Raw genomic sequence first — 2,163 nt, forward strand, 5'->3', positions numbered from 1 at the left:
ACACATGGACAGAGCCCACTGCTGAGGGTTTGACTCTCACTTGTGGATATAGCTCAGTTTGTATAGTGACTGTTACATGCGGATCTTACCACAGGTGGGATGTCTTATTACTGGACCCAGCTCATAGGCACAGTGATGACTCTCATAATCAGACCCAGCAAAAGGAGAAATGTTGAATCTTGTAATAGAATGTTCATGCGTGTGTGTGTGTGTGTGTGTGTATGCGCGCGTGTGCGTGTGCATGCAATCCTTTTTAGTTTCTTTAGCTTTGAGAAATTGATTGCATGGTATCTTACACAGATGTAAATATATCAGTCTTTTTTTCATTTTTTCAAAGCTATATATATATATATATATATATATATAGGTCCTGTTGATTAAAATATTGTCATTAGTGTTATGTAGATATATTTGTAGATCTCGGGAACAGAAATCTTATTGTAAATATTACAGCTTAATAAATGTTTATGATATATAAATAAAACTATAAATTATACTTATTTAGAAGGTAGTTATTTACAATTGCTTGGAGCTCACCTGCTCAGCCAAGGCCTATCTTCTTCCAAACCATGCGGACATTGCACCTGCTTGTTTACGGTATCTCCTGGGGTGAAATAACCCTTACTGAGAATGGTCAAAACAAGAAAAGCATTTTTGGCAGATAAATGTTATATGTAAAGAAACAGAGCTGTGGGAAAAATGCTCAGAGAAGAATCAATCAATCAATCTTACCACAGTTATTTTTAAACAAATAAATCCTTCAAGGTCAAAGCAAATTTATTTCCTTAATTAAAAATTGAAAAATTGTAATTAAAAGTAAATTGGTGAATATATTTCCTTCATTAAAAATTGCAAAAATTGCAATTAAAAATAAATTAGTGAATAAAATTAAAGGCCTCTGACCACAAAGTTTACACTGTAAAGTTTGAAAAATAAAGACAATTAGATAATAAATAACCCCTCAGACAGGGCTGGTCGCATAGGTTGGTACTGCATTCTGGAAGAGGGCTTGCCAATGCCCACACAAGCTGAAGACAGAAATATATTTTCATTATATTTGTGGTTAAATATCTACATAATTGCACTAATTTCTCTTTAAAAATGCACAAGACACTCTATAGTGGCACTGAAAAATTGGGAAAAATTACCAAAATGTTTATGAACAGTTGAATAAATACATTGTAATGTCTTCATATGATGTCACATTGTAGACAAATGAATATACAAACCACTCCAAGCAACACAGATTAATCTCACAACATTAAAAAAAGAACTTGGCCAAAAATGTGAACTTATTGTGTTAATCTATTTAAAGTTCAAAAACAGGCAAATATTGTTTATTGTATAAACAGCCAGGATGTAAGTTTCTCTCGGGGGAACAGTGGTTGAAAAGGAGAATCAAGGAGGGAGAGGTCCCAGGTTGTTCACGCTCTTCCATCACTGGGTGCGGGGTTCACAGTATATGCATTTTGTAAAAATTTATCAAGCTGTTCTTTACAATATGTCTGCTTTTTAAGTGTCTAAAATTAAAAACTTTAAAAAATATTTTTCTATCTTTTTAATTTTTCCTCAGTTTTTGTCGCTTACTTTTCTGGAAAAAAAAGGTAGTTTTATCTAAATTTTCAAATTAAATAACATAAAATTTTAAAAAATAGTATATGTTTAAGTCTTGAATGTATCTATAATCTTTTTTGCCTTTTATAATGTTTTCATTTTTCCTAATATAAATTTACCTAGTTTATTACTACATTCAAAGAACAGCAAGAATTTCACTGCCATGTTATTATCTCTAAGTAACAGACAAATCGGAGAGGATAAAAAACTTGTCCAAAATTACACATGTTCTCTGAGCCTGCTCTTCTAACCATTAAAGACGTTGGTCTAACTCAGGAAAAATACATACAATACTACTTCTAAAGGTACATAAAATTACTATAGCTATGCAAAGCAACATGGAAAACGAGGAAAAAATATACATAAATAAAAAAACAAGGCACAGGTGAAAACTTATGCTACCACATATATACAGGCAAAAAAACGCAGGAAACACTAAAATGTGTATTATTGGCCGGGCGCGGTGGCTCAAGCCTGTAATCCCAGCACTTTGGGAGGCCGAGGCGGGTGGATCACAAGGTCAAGAGATCGAGACCATCCTGGTCAACA

This window comes from Cebus imitator, unplaced genomic scaffold, assembly GCF_001604975.1.
Source record: "Cebus imitator isolate Cc_AM_T3 unplaced genomic scaffold, Cebus_imitator-1.0 Scaffold803, whole genome shotgun sequence".
In the NCBI taxonomy this organism is placed as follows: Eukaryota; Metazoa; Chordata; class Mammalia; order Primates; family Cebidae; genus Cebus; species Cebus imitator.